Genomic DNA, 21,632 nt, shown 5'->3' on the forward strand with positions numbered 1-21,632 from the left:
GAAGCAGAGGAGGGGCAGGCAAAGGAAAGTGGGCAGTTTCCAAGCACTCTGGAAACCAGTTTTCACAGAACAGCTTCCCTAGTTTCTCTGCAGGGCTGTGAACCTCTGTTATCAGATGCACTTGTACTCAAGATAAACATAACATTTGATTCTAAAATCAACATTTGGAATTATCTAGTTGAAGTTATCCACAGCACTATTTTCCTTCTAAGGTATGAGTAATGGCAAATTCCTTCAAAACATCATTTTGAAATGTTCTGTAATCCTACTATCTGATCGTATATAACCACAGCAGTAAACTATTTGAAGCATTCCAGTTTTCTCTGTTCTCTTGCAGAGTAGTAACCAGACTGGGCTTGAGATTCACACGCAGCTGGGAAGGTTTCATGGGTCTTGGACTAAATCACTACTAGGTCCTGCTAAACTGCAAGGAGACCTCAAGAGCTCCTCCAAGCCCAGTACCTAATCTAACTCATGGGATGTAATCAGACCTACATCTTTCCTAGGGAATATGGCAAGTTGAAAGAAGGACATTTCCAATACATTATATTCACTTTACTATTCTAATATGGCATAGTTTTAATTTTCAAACTTGATTATTCAGCCTGATACTTTTAGGCTTAATTTTAATTCTCATTTTAAAAAATTCAAGTGATACGATAAGGCCCTTGATCACGGTCCCCTCTCCCCCTACCCTCACTCAGGACTCAGCACTGTTATCAGTTTAATTTCCAGGCATAATTCTGGGATGCAGACTATTAAGAATATACAGTTCAGGGGCGCCTGGGTGGCTTAGTTGGTTGAGTGTCTGACTCTTGGTTTCAGCTCAGGTCATGATCTTGGGGTCATGGATCAAGCCCTGCATTGGACTCCAGATTCAGTAGGGAATCTGCTTGGGATTCTGTCTCTTTTTTCCCCCTCTGCCCCACCCCCCACCTTGCTCATGCACGCGCTCTCTCTCTAAAATAATAAAGTAAATCTTAAAAAAAAAAAAAAAAAGAGGGATGCCTGGGTGGCTCAGTCAGTTAAGCATCTGCCTTTGGCTCAGGTCATGATCCCAGGGTCCTGGGGTGGAGTCCCCGCATCGGGTTCCTTGCTCAGCAGGGAGCCTGCTTCTGCCTCTGCCTGCCACTCCCCCTGCTTGTGCGTTCTCTCTCTCTGACAAATAAATAAAATATTAAAAAAAAAAAAATACACAGCTCATCCTTGAACAATATGGGTTTGAACTGTGTGGGCTCATTTCTATGCAGATTTTTTTACAGGACAGTTCTATAATTGCATTTTTTTCTTATGATTTTCTTAAGAACATTTTCTTTTCCCTAGCTTACTTTATTGTAAGAATGCAGTATGTAATACATATAAAATGCAAAATATGTGTTAATCGACTGCTTATTTATTGGCAAGGCTTCCAGTCAACAATAGACTATTAGTTAAGTTTTGGGGGAGTCCGAAGTTATACACAGATTTTCGGCTGCACAGGGGGTCAAGGGGGTCAGGCACCCCTAACCCCTGCGTTGCTCGGGGGTCAAGCATACTGTAAACTTTTAACTGAGTCACAAGTAACACTGAAAGCCCTGACTGCTTACATCATTGGCAACTGGCCTGACTTCAAGCAAGATGTCCGGAAGAGGCATCTTAAGCGAAGCAGCAGATGGGAGGTGGAGCAGAACACCAGCAAGGGAGCCTTTGCAGGAGGTGAGCACAGATGCCAGGAGAATCGGGGCAGACAGGAGGGTACCGCACATCCAGCTCTATAAGCGGGGCGCGCAGCCCAAGTGGGCAAGATGGAACCTATTTAAGTAATACAAATAATAATATCGAAAGCCCAAGCAGCAGAGGTGGAGGTAACTTTGCTACAGGCAGATGGGTTTATTTAGCTGCCAATACACAAGCGTTATGATTGTTCCAAGATCTGGAAATGTTACCTGTGCAGTTTCAGGTCACCTCTACTTAAGTTCAACACTTTGGAAGTTCTATAAAATGTTCCAGTCTGCACATTCTGAAAACCATCTCCATTAATCCTAAAATCTCTTCTAGTTTTTGTGCCCTCCCTCCCCTTTCCTCTTCTAGTCAAGTTTCTTCAAAAAGAAGTTTATATTTGTGGTTACAACGCCCTTACCTCTCATTCACTTATTAATCATTGCAATATGATATCTTTCTCTATCAATCCCATTATCAAATACAATGGCTATTATTCAACTGTTTTGTTTTAACCTCTCTTTCACATTTAAAAATCAGAATGACCTGAAAGTCTTATCATTTGGGTGCTCCTTTCCTATTTTGATATCAAGGATACAGTAGATCCAGGGGCACCTGGCTGGCTCAGTCGATGGAGCACACGACTCTTGATCCCAGGGTTGTGAGTTTGAGCTCCGTGTTGGATGTAGAGATTACTTAAAAGTAAAATCTTAAAAAATAAAAATAAAAAAAGATACTGCAGATCCAGTCACTGAGCCAGAGGCACCTGGTTTTAGTTGCCGGTCTTTTAGCTGTGTCTAGGTCCTCCTGTCTCCCTGGGTTTGCAGCCAGCCCAAGGCCTTTGTCAATGCTGTTGATTTTCAGATTCATAAATGAGCAGAGTGGTGCTGGGTGAGGAGCTACTGCCTCTGTACATGGGGGACAGGGAGACATGGGTTGCGGTGAGGGAACCAAACTCAACTCCTGGCCTCAAGGATTGAGTCTAGTTCTGATCCCCAAACTGTCATGGATCATGTCTAGTCCCTTTACCCCACAGAAGGAGCCAAATTCATTACTTGTGCCACCTCTTAGACCATTTCTTTAGACTCTTACTGGAGAATCTTTTTCTGCCTGTCCTTTCATTACTGGTATGTTCCTTGGGAGTTACACCCTTCCCTTTCTCTTATTATACACACACGTCCTTATCTTCCCCCATAGATTCAACTACTATCCATGTCTTGATGACTCCCAAATCTCTCTAATACTGACCGTTCCTACAATCTTCAAAACTTCTATAAACTGGGGCACCTGGGTGGCTCAGTTGGTTAAGCGACTGCCTTCGGCTCAGGTCATGATCCTGGAGTCCCAGGATCGAGTCCCGCATCGGGCTCCCTGCTTGGCGGGGAGTCTGCTTCTCCCTCTGACCCTCCTCCCTCTCATGCTCTCTGTCTCTCATTGTCTCTCTCGCAAATAAATAAATAAAATCTTAAAAAAAAAAAAAAAATTTAAAAAAAAAAAAAACAAAACAAAAAAAAAAACTTCTATAAACTGCCTAATGTCAATGCACTTTGCCTCATGTTCCACAGGTCCCTAAAATGCAACATATCTAAAACTAAATAGTCTTCCCTCAAACTGTGTTCTTCTCCTTCTGCCTCACTTGGGAATACTATCGTCCCACTCAAATAAAAAATCTGGCACCATCACCAGTATCTTCCTCTCACCAAACTCTGTCAGTTCTAATCCCCAAATATTTCAGGATGTACTTTCTTCCCTATTCCTACTGCCACTGCTTTCTTTAGTTCTGGTAGTTTCTCACTAAATTTATTTCATTTTTTTCCACTGGTTTTCTTACCCTCAAGACCTTCCTACCCCCACTGCCATCAGAATTGCCTTTATAAAGTGCAATCCCACACAGCCTTTGCTCTGTCCATCTTCAAGATAAAAATCCAATTATGATTGGTATATACATGGTATATACCAATATACAATATACTTTATATACATGGTATATAAAGCCCAGTACCTGTTCACTTCTCTACTTCATCTCACAAATTCACATTGTTTTCAGTTTTCCTTAAACACCACATGGCTTCATGTGCCAGTGATTTTGTATATGCTGTTTCTACTTGGACTGCCTTCCTACTCACAGGGCAAATTTCTTCCCCACCTTCAAGATGCAGGTGTAGGGAAACCTTTTCTATGAAGCCTTTCTTAATGCCACACTCTTGCCACAGGTGGTCTGGATGGGTCCTTCCTCTGAGTTAGCGACTATACTTGGTATATATTTCCACCAGGCTTGTTTATGTTGTACAGACTACTGGGGGCAGCATCTAAATCTTATTTACTACTGTGTCATCAGCATTTAAACAGCGCTAGTGCAAAGGACAGGCCTCTCAGGGCAGAGTGCTACTTGTGTGGGACCCCCAGACTTCCAGAGAGAAGCTGTGAAGGAAACTTTGGGACTCACAGCAGGTCCCTGGCATAAAGATGTTATATTTATTCATGTATCCTGTAAGTCAAGGATGGTTGCCTAAGAAAAACAAACTCAGTCTGAAGCAGGGATGAAGGAAAGGGTATGTGCTCACTTTCAGCTACTTAACCAGTTTGGTCAACTAATGCCTTCTAGCTTAGTCCAGGATGACCTGTCAATTCTTTAACATAAAGGGCTTCAGCAAGTACCTTCTGAAGACCAAAACATAAGCGCAAACCACCTGGAGGTGGAGGTGGGGATCATAGGGAATGATGACTGCTAGCTACAGGAACAGCAGAGGCAGCTACTGAAACAGCAGAGTCAACTCGGCCAACTTCACTGCTTACTAAGCACCCAGCATGATGCTCACGTTTTCAGAGCAAGGGCCCATGGCCAGATTTCACTGCCATTGTTGGTCACATAAGAATTAAACAAATTAACATGTTCAGCTTTTGTACCCAATTTATTAATGACCCATGATCAAAAACCTTTATTCTTTTTCCATATTGTATATTAATTTTATGTAGGCTTTTTTTTAATCAAATAGCTATTTCTATTAAAGTTCACAAAATTATAAATGCATATTGGTTCACCCATAAAACCAGTGAGTTAGGGAAATTTTAATATTTATATTGAAGATGGTAACAGTATGAATAACCATTAACCAATAACCACCATTTATGCTGTGCTCAGCAATGTACATCATGGACACCTCAAAAAACTTTCATTTAACAGATGATCCCTGTCCTCAGAAGTCTTACACTATTGAAAAGGAGAAGAAAATCAGCACAGCAAGCAATTCCACAAGAACTAAAAGCACTAAGCTGTGTGGCACAGAAGTTAGGACAGTGTAGAGAAAACAGTGGGCTAGACAATCAGGACAGCCTTCAGAGAGAAACTACGATTCCAACAAAATCGACAGGATTTAAAGCAGTGATTCTCAAATGTTTTATAGTCCAGGATCTCTTTACAATTCTTAAAAATTATTAAGGACCCCAAAGAGCGTTTGTTTATGTGGATTATAAATATCAATATGTACCCATACTAAAAATTAAAGTCATGAAAAATTTAAGATATTTATTCATAAGTATCCCTTTAAAAATATTAATACACTACTACATGTAAACATTTTTAAATTAAAAATAATATTTAGAGGATAAAAAAATTTGAGAAAAGTACCACTTTTACATTTTTGCAAATATCTCCAATGTCTGGCTTATGAGACAGCAGCTGTATCCTCGTATCTGCTTTTGCATTCAGTCTTTTGCAGTATCGTATGTCACGAAGCCTCTGGAAAACTCCACTGTACACTCGTGAGAGAATGAGTTTAAAAGGCATGTACATGTCAGTATTATTAAAATGGTTGTGACCTCATGGACCCCCTGAAAGGGTCTGGATGGGGAGTGGGGAGGATCCATGGAGCACACTTTGAGTAAGTACTAATTTTAAAAGAGAAAGAAAATGGTATAAGGGTATAAGCAGGAAGGAAGTGTGTGGCTCGGGAGCCATAACTTCCACATACGCAATGCTTACTCCTAACATCTTGGCTACAACCAAGCTCACCTCCTCCACTGTGAACCTCAGAGACAGAATCAGGAGGTCCAGGTGGGGTTCTGCCTGACAGAGGGACAAGAAGCTTCTCCCTCACTATCCGGTGGGTATGTGTGTGTGTGTGTGCGCGCGCGAGAGAGGCTCTACTTCCCCCGGCAACATTCCCTGGAGGCCACGTCAGGTTTTCCTCTCGAGCGCCCACACTGTACTCTCCTCCTAGAAGCTGTAAATGGCTCATAAGAAACTGCCTTGCCATGGCTTCCTGAGGCTGTGTTTACTAACTGCAAAATCATCTCACTGCTACAGTCTCAAATTCTTCAGACATTTCTTGATCTGGCTTGTCTTAAAAAGCAAATTTAACATCAGCCACGTAGCCAGTTTTTTCCTTGCCAATAATCATGTGAGTTTGCAATTCTGTTCCTGTGCATCTTGTGCACTGTAAAAACAGTTCCTGGAGCATCATATGTCATGGATCTAGTTGCCATAAACTGAAAACATTTTCTTCATATTTTGTGGCACAAACTAAAAGCATTCTGGATGCGGTTTGCATACAGTCCATCTCTGGCCAAAAAAGAGGTTTAAATATATGGACAGACAGAGAAAGCAGGGGGGTGGGGGGGGGTGGCCATTACCACAGTTAAACTGTTTTATCATCAAAGTCAATGTTTGATAGTATATATATGTTTAAGGTAAAATTTTGCTATGATTATGTTCTAAAATTATCCTGCAGTAGGTACAATTGTTCATTTTATATAGCAAGCTTTAAGTTATCTAAAAGTATTTTATAGCTGAGAGAAGCACAGATGAAACAGAAGCTTCTTTTTGATCTCTCAAAAAACAATTATATGAAAACAACCACGAATCTATATAGTTTTTCAGTCTTTATTACCTTTTTTAGTAAACATATTTCTTAAGGCCCCCTTACAGATCAGAATAGATCCTTTTTTAAGTCAAAGTGAAACTAAAACTTTGAAAGATTTCTGCTTCTGGGAATGGCAAACTAGGTAATTCGGACCAACCGTCCTGCTGAGGATAGCCAGAAAATCTGAAGAAAATATAAAAAATATATTGAAGGCAGAGGCATTAACAAGTTAATTAAGAATTACCAGTCACAAAAATCAATTCCAGGACAACTCTATTACTCAATATGAAAAATAAATAATAAAGCTTTTAGAAGATAATATGGGATAATATTTTCATGACCTAAGGGTAGGGAAGGATTTCTTAAGCAGCTCACAAAAAAGCACCTATTATTAAAAAACAGATGAATTTGACATGAAAACTGAGAATTTTTGTTCATCAAAAGACAGCCTCAAGAAAATGAAAAAGCAGGCTATATAAAACCAACAAAGGGCTCATATTCGAAATAACAAAGAATTCTAACAAGGAGAAAAAAATCAAGATAACTCAATAGGAAAATGGGTAGAAGACCAGATTAGGCACGTCACCAAACAAGCAAAAATAAAAAACTACATTATCTAAATGGCCAACAAAGCATATGAAAAGGTGTCTAGCCTCATTAGGTAGTAAGAGAAATACAAAATAAAACCATAATGAAAAATACAAAGGAAAATCATAATGATATACCATTATATGCCAGAATAGCTAAAAATTTACTTGTTTATTTTTTTAAAGATTTTATTTTTAAGTAATCTCTACACCCAAGATGGGGCTCAAACTCACAACCCTGAGATCAAGAGCCACCCGGCTCCACCGACTGAGCCAGCCAGGCGCCCCATGAATGGCTAAAAGTTTATAAGTCTGATAATAACAAGTGTTACCAAGGATATGGAACAACAGGACCTCCCTTATACTGATTGTGTGAATGTAAATTGTTATATCCACTTTGGAATACAATTCACCATTATTCTTCTCTATGATGCAGCAATTCCACTCTCAGGTATATATACCCAGCAGAATTCATGCGCATGTGCACCCAAAAGACACTTACAAAAATCTTCAGACCAGCACTATTCATTTTTTTTTTTTAAGATTTTTTCTTTATTTATTCATGAGAGACAGAGAGAGAGAGAGAGGCAGAGGGAAAAGCAGGCTCCCAAGGAGCAGGGAGCCCGATGCGGGACTCGATCCCAGGACTCCGGGATCATGACCCGAACCGAAGGCAGACGCTTAACCATCTGAGCCACCCAGGTGCCCTGGACCAGCACTATTCATAAGAGCCCTCCACTGGGAACAATCCAAATATCCTCAGTAGTAGAATGGATAAATACCTTCTAGCATATTCATACAATGGAATACCATACAGCAAGGAAAATGAAGGAACAATAGCCACACACAACAACATGGATGAATCGTGCAAACATAATGACCAGATATAAAAGAACATATGGCATGTGACTCTGTGTTCAAAATCAGCCAAAACTATAATGTTTAGAGGTACACAGGTCATAAAAGGAAAAAGAAAGGAAAGGAATCAGGAGAGCAGTTACCTATAGGTGAGAAGGGAGGACTGTGATTGGCAAAGGTCACTATGATGGGGCTATTGCATCCCTGTAATGTCCTACTTCTTGACCTCAGAATGAATTATTATTTAAAAACAAATAATTCACTAGGTTTTACATTTGTATTCTATGCACTTTTCTGGCTGTGTGATATATTTCACAGTATATGAGAATGAATGCAAACAGAACTAATTCAAAGGGGAAAGTGGTATCTTTTGTATGAATTTAAAAATTAGATCATAGAACCCAAGTTCCTTAGAAGGCATCCCTGCCCATCATTACCAAGCCCTGTCTTCCTCGTCTCATCTCTTGCCACCCACGTTTTGTTTACAAGTAGTCTGCCGCACTCACTCAACCAGGTGCATCCTTTATATTTACTCATGGTATTTCTCTGTCCAGAAAACCATGTTGACACACCCCAATCACCCTTCTGCCAGACTAAGTACAAACTGTCAGTCAAGACACAGCCTGGGTATCATCACCTGTGAGAAACCTTTTTAGGAGACACAGACTCTACAGACACACTGTCTGGTTCAAATTCTAGATCTGCCATTTACTAGTTCTGTGACCTTGGTCAAGTTACCAAACTTTAGTTTTATAGTTTCCACATCTGTAAAATAGGATAAAAATATTATCTGCCTCACTGGGTAGCTTGAGGATAAACAAGTAAATATATGCAAAGTAAGACAGAGTAAGTACAAAGTACTAGATACTATTGTTACCTAATATTAACTAGGTATTAGCTACTATGATTATTATCAATACACTCTGATAACCTCCTGCCTATACCCTGAGGCCCCTCCACATTAGATACTCTTCCTTTGGGCTCCCATGGCTCAGTATTAGTTTATTTTCCTCTATACAGCCCGTTATTCCTTGAGACCAGACTAAATCTTTTACTCCTCAATCCCTAACATCTAGCACAGTGCCTGGCATGTAGTAGATACTCAGTGAGTATCTGTGGAATGAATAAGCCACCAAGACACATATAAAAGTAGTCCTTTGGTGCTGAAAGGTGCCCTACCCTTGTATATGCCACAACCTGGAAGCACAGTCTTCACAGATTCCTACAGCAATTACCTCAGAATATGGGTGTAGACTCCCCTTGGTAGCAATAAATGAGGGATAAGTAATAATACTTGTCCTATCTACCTCTTGTGAGTCTCAAACGATAATAACTATGAAAATGTATTTTTTTAAGTGTGACGCTCTATTATATGAGGTTTTATTGCCTTAATAAAACAACAGGATTATTGCTGAGTTGCAAGTCTGGAAAGGGCTTTAGGGAGTAATAAGGAATTAAAATAATCTAAAAATGCAATCTCATATGGTCTGAGATAAGATCTTTATTTTAAAAATAAACATTAAATATTTATTTTTAATAATAATTTGCATATATTGCAGTAATAATTAAAACATTTTGCAATAAAATTCCCATTTTCTCAATTGGTTATTAATGATTTAGGTAATATCAACACAAACGTTTGCCTATGTGAATGTTCACAGCAGCATCCTTCATAATAGCCAAAAAGTGGAAAGAACCCAAATGTCCATCAGCTGGAAAACGGATCCATCCACCCAGTGGAAAACTACTCAGCAGCAAAAAGAACAAGCTACTAAAAAAAATACAGTGAGGTGAACCTCGAAAACATGATGCTCAGTGAGAGAAGCCACTCACAAAAGATCTCAGGTTGTATGATTCCACATACATGTAATGTCCAGAAAAGGCAAATCTACAGGGACAGAGAGTAAATTAGTGGTTGCCTGGGGCTGGGAGTGGGAATGACAGACAGCAAATGGGTATGAAGGGTCTCTTTGGGCTGACAGAAATGTTCTAAAATGATGTTGTGGTGATGATTACACAACGGTGTAAATTTACTAAAAATGTTTAAATTGTACACCTAAAATAGGTGAATTTTATGGTGTGTAAATTATACCTCAATAAAGGTGTTTTTTAAAAACAGAAATGTTCGGCACTCTCGCAGCTAGCTATAATTCTCACATCTTTAAAATATCACCCCCACATGGGACCAAAGAACACAAGTATACAGCATAATGAAAAAAGTTAGCTTTTAAAAACAAAAAAATTTTTAAATGTCACGTACTAAATATCTTAAAAAACCCAAAGTGCCACCTCCTTACTTATTTTCCAATCCAGCAGCAACAAAACAATGATCTTGATAAACAGGCTTTCATGTCATTTGTTTATATCACCCCACCTGTACAAACACACATTCTGGCCTCATCTGCATTTATAATTGCAAACAGGAATATTTGGCACAATGCCCCCCACCCCTTATAGCCAAATGGCAAACATAAGAAAAAGGTAAATACAGAAAGCATAGTGTATAGTGAGATAAAAAAAATAATGTTATACATACGATAAACAGGATTTCTAAATAGAGTTTAAATTAACCCTCAGAAATCGGCAGTTCTTTATACAAATGTACTTCAGATTAAATTCTACAAGAAGTCCTAAAATCCTATCCAAATTATTTTGCTGAACTGGAATTGCTAAATTGGATATTGCTTAAAGTAGGTCACTGGCTGGGGCTTGAAAGTATTTGGTAATGCAGAGAGCTATTTGCAACGTCATTTGTCATAATGAGATTTGACTTAGACAAAGCAGGAGAAACCACACTGGTTGGGTGTCAATTGTCAGTTGTCTTTTATTCAGATAAGTCTGATTTTAGATTTATCTCACTGCAGATTCTTGAACAGGGAAATAACAAGATGAAAGAAGTGTTTTTGAAAGAGTAAAACTGGTGGCAGTGTTTAGAAAGTGCCTCTTTGGCTTCCTGCTCCTTTGTCCCTCATATGTGCTCAGTCTCCAAAGACCATTAACCTTCCTTTGGAATGTCTTTCAGGTTTATTCCTTTCTCTCCACTTCTACTCACCACTACAATCCTAATTGGTGTCAGGAAGCGGTAAAGGACAAGAAAACTAGGAAAAGCAGTCAAACTAGAGACTGTTAGAATATCTAAGATGGAAGTGAAGGGGACCTGGTGTTGGGCAGTGGTGCTCAAAGTGTGGTCCCCAGACCAGCAGCATCAGCATCACCTGGGAACTAGATGCAAATGTCAATTCTCAGGCTTTATCCAGATGTATCAAATCAGAAACTATGGGGGCAGAACCAGCAACCTGTTTTTAATGAGCCCTCCAGGTGATTCTGATGTAGGCTGAAGTCTGATTTTTAGTGGTACAGAAAGAGCAAAAGAGGAAGGAATGGACCAAGATGAGAGAATTTCAGAACCTGCTGAGAACTTCTACCACAATGTCCCTCCAATCTCCAACCCAACCTATCCAAAAAGAACTGTTCTCCAAACTGCTCTTTCAAGTGCTATTCACTTCTGCTATCACAACCCTCTACACTGCTTACATTCAATCTCCCTTCTACCGGTCCTCATCCAATATATTAATCTGGTTGATTCCATAGTTGGGGCTCTAGGAGGAAATGTACCACATATGGGAAATTATTATTAAAAAAAGGGGGGGTGGGCCTTGAAATTGGTGGAGAAAAGATGAGGGGCACTCAGCCCCTCATGGTTAAGTGTCTGTCTTCAGCTCAGGTCATGATCCTGGGGTCCTGGCATCCTGGCATCGAGCCCCAGTCAGGCTCCCTGCTCAGTAGGGAGTCTGCTCTCCCCCTGCCCCTGCCCCTGCTCGTGCTCTCTCGTGTGCAAACTCTCTGTCTCTCTCTCTCTCAAATAAATAAAATCTTAAAAAAAAAGAAAAGATTAATTATTATTCAATAAATGGTTTTGGAGGAACTGACTAGTTGTTGTGGGAATGGAGAGTGGAAAGCCGTATTCCTCACTTTGTGGATCTTACTCCATGCACCAAAATAAAATTCCAGGTAAATCAAACACTTTAATTAAAAATCCAAAAGGAATATGAAAGTAGTGGATGAAATAATCATAAAAATATTTTTATCATCTTCAATAGGAGAAGGTCTTCCTAAAAGCATGATAATTTCACCCAGAAGGCTTAAAAGAAATTTCTAATAAATTTTACTACATAAAAATCTGAAAACTTTTCTAGGACTAAAAAAAGATCATAAAATAAAAAGACATACTAATAAAACATTTGTAATGCACAACAGGTGAAGAGGTCTCTCATATTTTTTTTTTTAAGATTGTATTTATTTATTTGACAGAGAGAGACACAGCGAGAGATGGAACACTAGCAGGGGGAGTGGGAGAGGGAGAAGCACCCTTCCCGAGCAGGGAGCCCAATGCGGGGCTCGATCCCAGGACCCTGGGATCATGACCTGAGCCGAAGGCAGACGTTTAACGACTGAGCCAACCAGGCGCCCCTCTCTCATATTCTTAAGAAAAAAAATGAACACAGAGCGCCCGGCTGGCTCAGTCAGTGGAGCATACGACTCTTGATCTCGGGGTCATGAGTTCAAGCCCCATGATGGGTATAAAGATTCCTTAAATTAATAAAACTTTAAGAAAAAAAAGAACAAACCTAATTAGATAATTGCACAAAGGAAAAGAAAACACAATTCACAAAAGAAAAAATACAAAGGATAATAAAAAACATAAATCTAATACTTTTTTTAAAAAGTTGGGTTTTGTTTTTTGTTCTGGTTTTTTTTTTTTTACTTAGCAAATTGGCAAAGATTAAGAAGATTGACAAGGCCAGGTGTGGGGACAGCAGCACTATCACATATTGACGGTAGCATATAAACTGCCTTTCTACAGCATAAAATGACATCTACCAAAATGTAAAATATGCATTTCTTTCATACAGCAATTCCACTTCTAAGAATGAATTCTACCAAAAATACTCATAAGTATACAAATATATTTGTATAAAGATGTTCATTGCTCCTTCTGCTGTACTATTTGCAATCTTGAACTGTAATCCTGAACAACCTTAATGTCTTAATGTCAACCACTTGGAGACTGGTAATAGAAATAAAAGAATAGGGCGCCTGGGTGGCTCAGTCGGTTAAGCGACTGCCTTCGGCTCAGGTCATGATCCTGGAGTCCCTGGATCGAGTCCCGCATCGGGCTCCCTGCTCGGCGGGGAGCCTGCTTCTCCCTCTGACTCTCTCCTCTCTCATGCTGTTTCTCTCTCGCTCGCTCTCCAATAAATAAATAAATAAAATCTTTAAAAAAAAAAGAAAAGAAAAAAAAGAAATAAAAGAATATTCTGCAGCCATTACAAAGAAGGAGGCAATGTAACATGGAAGATGTTCACAACATCTTGTTAGATTAAATGAAGAGCCATCATAAAACATATGTATAAGTTTAATTCCTTATTGGTAAATATATATATATATAGCTATAATATATAACATATACAATATAAATTTATGTATTTGGGGAGATCAAAAGTTATACATGGATATCTGACTGCATGGAGGATTGGTGCCCCTAACCCTTGTGTTGTTCAAGGGCCAACTGTATACATATAACACAAATATGTTATATACTACATATACTATAGGTGTAGATGTAATGTATACAGTGTATAATATAATACATACATTATAAACCAGCATGAAGGTATAGGGGGGAAAGTCTGGCAAGATATACAACAAACTTTAAAAACAGGCACTTTGAGGACTGAGATGGGGGACTTTTCCATTTTCTACTTCATAAACTTCATAAACATGAATTGCTCTTATAATAAAAAGTAAATCTGATGTCAAAGCCTCCCAGCCCATAGCTAATATAGTCCAAACTCCTCAGTCAGATGTCAGGATGGTCCAGCTACATCACGCGACACCCTTACCCATCACCAGGGTAAACTCCCCTAATGGGGCAGGTTAGGCAGGGTGTCTGTTGTCCCTCCTTCACTGTATCCCTGATGAAGTCTGGTGCCACCTCTGATAACCTTTCCTGCCATTATCAAAGCTTTTATTGTGATAGGTACACTGGAATGGCATTCTAATTTGTTCCTTTTAGAACAATGTTGACAGAGCTGCTCAAATTAATAGATTCCTTCAACTGCTTTTGTAGGAAAATAAGTTCGCATGCTAATGTATGGGCTGATCAATACAACCCCACCACTGAAAACCAAAATGTAACATGCTTTTTGGCTAATAAATATTAAGAAATAATGTTTGGGTTTTTTTTTTTTTAAGATTTTTATTTATTTATTTGAGAGACAGAGATAATGACAGAGATAGCAAGAGAGCATGAGCAAGGAGGAGAGGGAGAGGGGTGCCTGGGTGGCTCAGTCATTAAGCGTCTGCCTTTGGCTCAGGTCATAGTCCCAGGGTCCTGGGATCGAGCCCCGCATCGGGCTCCCTGCTCTGCAGGAAGCCTGCTTCTCCCTCTCCCACTCCCCCTGCTTGTGTTCCCTCTCTCGCTGTCTCTCTCTGTCAAATAAATAAATAAAATCTTTAAAAAAAAAAAAAAAAAAGGAGGAGAGGGAGAAGCAGGCTCCCCATTGAGCAGGGAGCCCAACGCAGGGCTGGATCCCAGGACCCTGGGATCATGACCTGAGCCAAAGGCAGACGCTTAACTGACTGAGCCACCCAGGCACCTCAATGTTTGGTTTTCATAACCATCTGTTGGCATATATCCCCCATCCTGTGTAACACATGGATACGATAGTTATAATTGTTCTGGAGCAGAATACTGAGACAAGATTTCTTAGAAGACACAAGAGGGAGAGTCAGTTTTGTGATCTCTTTGGCTGGGGTGCAATGTGGATGGACCACTGAGTACTCAAACAACACCCTGATCCAGTCCCACTGTCCATCTTGCAAGCCCAACTCACTCCATTGTCAAGGTGTGGTGATGTCACACGACCTATATGCCAGCGCAAGTTTGACTCAGGGTTTGTTAACAGAAAAATCATGTCTTTGCAGGATATCTGGATGCTTCTCAAAAATACAACGCTATAGTTGAGTAACAGAGCCTCTTCTCGGCTCATCCATAGCAACAAGGGTTTCCTAGACTTCCTAGCTGGGTAATATCAGCTTTATTCTAATCCACACCTTCTGGCTGACAATTGTCCTTGCAGACCTCCTGAGAAAGAACTGACCATTTCAGTAGTACCCTGTGTCTAAAGATCTGGAATCTGAAGTCTTATAAAGTTTAGGGCCATGATCAGGGTACTTAGTGGTTGACTATTTATTATGGATACCAACATGTTCAATACAACAGACAGTACTTTCTGAAGTCAGTATGGTAGTCATGTTTGTGTTTCTAAGACAATCAGCTTGATAAAATACAAATACTTGGGGTTAGGGATGAGAGGGGAGCAAAGGAGCTAAAGTACATGGAAGGCCTAGCCTAAAGTCACTAGGTCACTGAGCTGGCAATGGCATGGATAAACCAGTGTAACTGTCAATGACATCTGTCATGAACATGAAGGTTATAGGTTATAGTGCTTGTATAGGTATAGTGCTTGTTTAGATGTCTATCTCCCCTACCAACCAAGGGAAGAATGGGGTACTTTACTCATATTTGCATTCATCATACTTGGCACAGAGCAGGTACTCTGTAAATGTTTGCTAAATTAATGAAACATATGCTTTAAGAAAATATACAACACACAATAAAGGGACACATGGCAAAAGCTGGTAGTTGCCTACATTTCCTATTGCAATCCAGATTTGGTTTGGTGTAACTCTGTACTCAGATTTCCTAACATTTCTTATGAATAGAGGTGGCCATGTGTCACAGCTCTGGTCAATGAGATTCACCTCATTAGATGAGGCACATGTTTTGTACTTCACTCTTCCTCCTTCTTTAAGGGGCTGGAGGAGGGTAGGGAAGCAGAGAAGTGAACTCACCACTATCAAGAGAGATACATCTAAGAATGGGTAGAAGGAATTCGAGACATTACCACCACTGTGGAGTGACTGTAACAGCCCTGGACTACTTACTTTTCAATTTTATGTTGTGTAAGAGAAAATAAATCTCTATTTGGTTCAAGAAAACTTGGATTTTCCATTACATGCAGTCTAATTTATCCCTAATTGATAAAAGGAGTGACAGGAGGAAGAATTATGAGGCTACTGTACTAATCCAAAGAACAACAATTTTATTCTAATAACTGAGTAAGTACAGTCTTCCTTTTCTTTGTGATAATATAATTGTAAATAATTCTAGGGTGTATGAGATCATTAAATGACAGCACTCTAGTTAGCAGCTCAACAGTGATTTGAGATTATCTAACCAAATCAAAATGTGTGGGAAGAGTGGCGATGCTTATAAGGCACTGACACACACTGCAGTGTTATCAGCACTAAGACCAAATAAAACAGATGAACTCCGAGATCACATGAAATTACCAATAATCTCCTCTCAACTACATGGAAGTGGTCATTAAAACCCAGAGTGGAAAAGAAAATTGAAAACATTTCAAAAACACCTGCAGAAGAATGCTTCTATTCCAGCTGCATGTTAAACCTCCTTTATCAGATATGTTTTACACTCAACATCTGGCCTTTCCAACCAATTCAATGTTAAAGAATACTTCTTGTTTAAGTAACCACCATGGAGGAAATTTTAATCCCTCTCAAGGGCAGTTCAGTTGTAGTTCACATTCACTTCTAAGAAATCAAAGTAAAATATGTTGTTCTGTCCTCTGTAATTCTTTTTTTTTTTTTTTAAAGATTTTATTTATTTATTTGACAGAGAAAGACACAGCAAGAGACGGAACACAAACGGGGAGTGGGAGAGGGAGAAGCAGACTCCCTGCCGAGCAGGGAGCCCGGATGCGGGACTCGATCCAGGGACTCCAGGATCATGACCTGAGCCGAAGGCAGTCACTTAACCAACTGAGCCACCCAGGCGCCCTGTCCTCTGTAATTCTTATAAATTAGTACTCAGATCTAGAAACCAGATCAATTTGTATTGGAAAAGGAAGGCATATGCTTAATGTAGCACTAGCTAATGGCAATCAATAAGCTTTTGTTTTTTAAAACAAAAAGTTTTTTAAAGTATCATTATGAACTCTTAACCTTTTCAGTTAATGTTTTTATTGGTATTCTAACTGTCTCATCGTTGGCCAAAGGGAGTCTCTTCATGTGTGTGTGCTCTTGCGTCCTTTTGATGTGACCCTTGTCATGGTCTTTGATGACTTCATTGCTATATGGTATAACAAGAAATTCTATGTTTAACTTGTGTAATTACTGCTGCAGGCCCGGAACAGCTATCTAAGGAATCCTGCTTTCTTTTAGTGAGAATTGGTATTTCAAGATCAAAATTCGGGCATTAGGGTTACATACTGCTAACTGGGTTGATTATTGTTTCTTAGGCCTTTTCAGTGTAACATGTTAGGCAGTTTTTTAAAGATATAATCTATCAAGAGTTCACACTAAAATTTCCAATTCGAAATCCAGTTAATCAAGAGAGTAAGACAAGCCACAGAATAAGAAAAAATATTTATAGAAGATTTATCTGATAAAGGACTATTATCCAAAATATACGAAGAACTCTTAAAGCTCAACAATAAGAAAACGAAAATCTCAGTTAAAAAAATGAACAAAAGGGGCACCTGGGTGGCTCAGTCCTGTTGAGATCTTGAGATCAAGCCCTGCATTGGGCTCTCTAGGTATAGAGTCTACTTGGGATTCTCTCTCTCCCTCTGCCTCTGCCCTCCACCCCCTACTCTTTCTCTATCTCCAACAATAAAAAAAAAAAAAAAAAAAAAAAGGTGGGGGCACCTGGGTGGCTCAGTCGGTTAGGCCTTCAGCCTGGGTCATGATTTCAGGTCTTGGGATCAAGCCCTGGGTCAGGATCCCTGCTCAGCAGGGAGTCTGTTTCTTCCTCTCCCTCTGCCCCTCCCGCGGCTCTCTCTCTCTCAAAAAAAAAAAAAAAAAAAAGACTTGAATGAGACACCTCACCAAAGAAGACATACAGATGGCAAGTAAGTATATGAAAAGATGCTCGACCCTGTATGTCATTAGGGAATCACAAATTAAACAATAAGATACCACTAGTCACCTATTAGAATGGCCCAAAACTAAAACACTGACAATATCAAATGCTGGAGAGGATGTGGAACAACAGGAATGCTCATTCATGGCTGGAAGGAATGTAATATGGAATATCTTCCACTTGGGAAGATGGCTTGTGGTTTCTTACAAAACTAAACACGGTCTTATAATCCAGCAATCACACTCCTTGATATTTACCCAAAGGAACTGTATATCCACAAAAAAACCTGCACACTGATACTTACAGCTGCTTTATTCATAACTGCCTACACTTGGAAGTAACCAAGATGTCCTTCAGCAGGTGAATGGATAAATGAACTGTGATATGGCCAGACAATGGAATATTATTCAGTGCTAAAAATAAATGAGCTATCAAGCGATGAAAAGACATTAAGGAAACTTAAAGGTATATTACTAGGTCAAAGAAGCCAATCTAAAAAAGCTATGTACTATGTACGATTCCAACTATATGACATCTGCAAAAGGCAAAACTAGAAGGTAGTACAAAGATTAGAGGTCGTCAGGGGCTCCTGAAGAGGGAAGGACGAGTGGGGGAACACAGAGGAATTTTAGGGCAATGAAACTATTCTCTATACTACAGTGGTGAATACACATCATTATACATTTGTCAAAACACACAGATTGTACAACACCAAGAGTGAATCCTAATGTAAACCATGGACTTTGTATGATAATGAAATGTCAATGTAGGATCATCAATTAGAACAAATGAACCACTCTGATGCAGGATGCTGGGGCAGCTGGGGAGGGTTGGGCAGGAGGTATATGGGAACACTCTGTACTTTCTGCTTAATTTTACTGTGAACCTAAAACTGTTCTAAAAAATAGTCTTAAAAAATCAAGTTAACAGGGTTTTAATTAACCTCTTTTATTTTATATCTGTAACTCCTTTCACCCATGTTGAGATTCTGGGTCTCAACAACACAGGAAATGATAAAATGTCACACAATTACTCACACGTATTATCTGACAATACACACATAGCAATCTCAGACTAAAGAATAATAATACTGACACCATCGCCAATAATATATGGGTTTTGTTGTTGCTGTCATTTTTTGCAGTTTTTTTTTTTTATCCTTACAGTAGATACCACTAAGGATATAAAACTCAAATTACTGAGTTTTAAATTTTAGGTTTTTGTTTCTTGTTATTTTCAATTTTTAAAGATTACTTTTTTAAAAAAAATTAACTTTGCCTTGTAATCATTTAAATCATTGCATGAAGTCAGATCTACAAATAAGCTATATTCAAAGCAGTCTAGTTCCTATCTCTGTCCCCTCTACCCTATTTCCCTTCCATCATCTCTCATAATCTCTTTTTAAGCTTTTGTGACTTATTCTTCTATTTAAAAATTATAGACTGCAAATACTGACATCAAAATATGCTAGAAACCCTTGCATTCAAAGTAATGGAGGAATGGAGGAGAAAGACCACTGGTTTGTAGTTAGAAGACGTAGTGTCCAGTTACTGTCTCACTACTTATTAGTGGACCTCGGGGAATTATCTAATTTTCAGAGTTTCATATCCTTTTCTATATTATGAGGAAAGCAATAAATATCTACCTTATATAGTTGCTATGAGGATCAGGTAAGATATCAAAATCTTTTAAAGGTATAATTATACATGAGTACATTTTCTTAGAGTAATGTCTTCTGAAGATTAGCCAAAAATAATTTTGTTTATAATAAAAATCTCTTTTACTCTTAGGTACAAAATAAGCACATATAATGTATTCCTTTATAAAGAAAGAACCTTCAAGAAGTAGGGGGGAGAGAAGCTGAAGTCAAAAAGTTCCCGGCAGGTTAAGCTTTCCCCAGGAGAAGGACCAAGGGGTCCTGGGAAGTGGCATGTGGAAATCTGGTCCTTGGCGTCTAGGGCACCAACAGTTAAGTGGCCGTACCTCTGAATCTCTAACGGAAATTGAAGTCGTTGGTGCCCTGTAAGACCCAGCCCTGCCGGCATCTGTAGCTTTTCTCCCATCCCCCTGCCTTCCTCTTCTGTCTCCAGTAAACCAGCTTTTCTCAGTTCCTCCAAGGCTTCAAGCTCTTTCCTCCCTCAACACCTTCACACACATTAGTCCCTTTGCCAGAATGATCTTGCTCCAAATAATCATCTAGTCAACTCCAACTTTTCCATCCCATCTTTGCTTAAATGTTACTTTCTCAGAGAGGCCTTCCCTCACCTCCCAGACTAAATCAAATCCCCTAATCATTTACTCTTACAGCTACTTGTATTTTTCCTAAAAGGCATTTATCAGGGTTTGGCATTACATATGCAGTAACGTAACTGTTTGATTGTCTTTTCCCCCAGTAGATAAAACGCTCTGTGGAGGTCAGCATATGTTTTGCTTATTTCTCTACCCCCAGTTCCTAGTACCATGTCTAGTATAGAGCAGGTGCTCCACAGATATTTGAGTGAATGAAAAACTTACACATCATATATAAAACTGTTGAACTAGATCCTGAATACTGGAAAGAGGGAAGGATCAAGTTGTTAAACATGGGAAAAAATCTACATTCCAGAGTCTTCTTATAAGGGGCCATTATTCCATTCCCTCTAACTTGATTTATAATTTAAATATACAAACATTCAAATTGTATAATGTATTTCCCTCTCTATATGTAATAAAGTGAGTTTTAGTGATCAAAATGTCCAGAAACAAGGCTTCCGTATGCCTGTCACAAAAGCTACAATTTTGGGGCGCCTGGGTGGCTCAGTTGGTTAAGAAACTGCCTTCAGCTCAGGTCATGATCCTGGAGTCCCGGGATCGAGTCCCGCATCGGGATCCCTGCGTCGGGCTCCCTGCTCGGCAGGGAGTCTGCTTCTCCCTCTGACCCTCACCCTTCTCCTTCTCTCTCTCTCATTCTCTCTCTCTCAAAAAAAAAAAAAAAAAGCTACAATTTTTCACATATGATGTAGCATAAGCTGAGGGTATTATGATGAAGGAAAAATTTTCAAAATAAAATAATACCGTCTCCTGGGGCACCTGGGTGGCTCAATCATTAGCCGACTGAGGTTTTATTTATTTATTTGAGAGAGCCTTTGGCTCGGGTCATGATCCCAGGGTCCTTGGGATCAGCCCCACATCGGGCTCCCTGCTCTGAGGGGAGCCTGCTTTTCCCTCTCCCACTCCCCCTGCTTGTGTTCCCTCTCTCGCTGTCTCTCTCTGTCAAATAAATAAATATTTTTTAAAAGATTTTTATTTATTTATTTGACAGAGAGAGAGAGACAGACACAGAGAGAGCACAAGCAGGGGGAGCAGCAGAGGGAGAGGGAGAAGCAGGCTCTCCGCTGAGCAGGGAGCCTGATGCGGGGCTCGATCCCAGGACCCTGGGATCAATGACCTGAGCCGAAGGCAGCCGCTTAACAACTGAGCCACCCAGGAGCCCCATAAATAAATCTTTAATAAAAAAATAAATAAATAAAAATAAGAATCTTAAAAAAAAAAATACAGCCTCCTAAAAATCCAAGAAGAAGACCCATAGGGAGGTGGAATCTAGAAATAAAAGAGACTTAAGAAATGTATCAACCAAAC

The sequence above is a fragment of the Neomonachus schauinslandi genome, chromosome 5 (genome assembly GCF_002201575.2).
Source record: "Neomonachus schauinslandi chromosome 5, ASM220157v2, whole genome shotgun sequence".
Classification (NCBI taxonomy): Eukaryota; Metazoa; Chordata; class Mammalia; order Carnivora; family Phocidae; genus Neomonachus; species Neomonachus schauinslandi.